Source organism: Agrilus planipennis, unplaced genomic scaffold, assembly GCF_000699045.2.
Source record: "Agrilus planipennis isolate EAB-ADULT unplaced genomic scaffold, Apla_2.0 scaffold28, whole genome shotgun sequence".
Taxonomy (NCBI): Eukaryota; Metazoa; Arthropoda; class Insecta; order Coleoptera; family Buprestidae; genus Agrilus; species Agrilus planipennis.
Window position 1 is genome coordinate 1,001,455 of NW_020438897.1, and position 1,840 is coordinate 1,003,294.

The window sequence follows — 1,840 nt, forward strand, 5'->3', positions numbered from 1 at the left end:
CAGTAGCAGACATTGCACAAAGTATATTTATGAATTACACGATGGCATGAGCAGTATATAATCGATAAATCGATATAATTAGTTAAAGAATTATAATATATATACTTATCAGTGGATGGGTAACATATGCATTCGTTTGAACAGAAAAAGAGAAATAAAAATGTACCCATTAATGGAAAATGACATCATCTACCTAACGTTACACGTTTATACCGTAATAAAAACAAGGCATTCCTCACTTAGTCCTACCCCGTTTTTCTGACTCTTTTGTTTATAGTTCCTTACAAGTTAATGTAAATCACATTTAAAAGAATTTTATTTTTTCTGTAACCACTGAATTATGTCTTTGTTAATAAATCGAGAATTGGAAATTTTTTCTGGTAATCTTGAATGATAACTCACAATACATAAATTATGTTGATAAATCAGATATAGAAGCAATTTTTCAAAAATCATATAAAAAGAGTTTTTTTATGCTTTCTGATATTTTAGCTGACTTGTTAACTGTATGGTAATACCCACTTTTCAGTACATAAAAATATCAAAAACTACATATGCTACAAACATATTTTTTGACAAAGTTCTTTACTATTCGATATATTAATTCTTTGAAACTACCATTAAACAGTGCGTTTTAGAAAATAGTACAAATGGCGCAGTAAACGCCATCTGTAGCACAATGCTACATTTTAGGATTACGTATGCTCCAACAATCCGATCCGCGTCTGGCAGTTTCGACAGAATACAGACCACTTCTAATTATTTTATTTGAACTAATTTAATATTACACTTCGTGTCACTAGTTCAAAAAAGATCAAAATCCGATCCGCGTCTGGCAGTTTCGACAGAATACAGACCACTTCGAATTATTTTATTTGAACTAATTTAATATTACACTTCGTGTCACTAGTTCAAAAGCACTACGTCGAGTTAGTTTTTAGTTGCCTCGATTAATAAATTTTTAACTCTGGCAGCTAATATTACAGCCTTATTAAAATTTAATCAATACTGTTCAAAACTATGCATGCTTCCCTTAACTGCAGCAAACTATTCCCGTCGAAACATATTCAAATAAACGGCTTGTTACTACATCTACTACAATATTTAGATTGCAAATATTTAAACACTTCAACGCAGAAAAATACTGTTTGAAGTAGCAATATAATTAGCGAGTAAATATTGAAAATTCAACATTGCATACTGGGTACTTGATGACAAATTATGTGCATACCTACATCATAACATTTTTACTTACACATTCCTACTAACAAATAAAATAATATTTTAATATTAATAATGCTGCTGTACGCATCTATAAAACTACCTATAAATTAGTGTTAATAAATTCCAGCATGAATTCATATAAAAGCCCTAAAACCCAAAATATTAAATATGCCTATTAGGAAAATCTGAAGCATTTTAAGGTTTTATCGGTTACTGAAATAAGTATAATCCTTATAATGTTTGTACATAGAACACCAGACTATGGTTACTACCATCCTGTACTCACTGACTTATTATAATAAATTAGTTCTTAGTAACTTCTTTGAATACATGATGTACGTCTCAAGCAATTACCTATACGACATAGGCGTCACCAAGGAGGAGCACGGGAGCTGCGTTTTAGAAATATTTAAATAAATAATAAAAAAATAAAATAAATAAAAAAAAATATGGGTAATAATATTATATGTCGAATGTGAACCCAATTTCATATATTATCAGTTGCTAGCAGTGACATTATATGTACCAATTTTCTTGTCTTTACTTCAGTTCTTAAGGAATACCCACTAGATGGCATGGCGATACACTGCCTCTGATTTTTACTATCGTTCGTGAC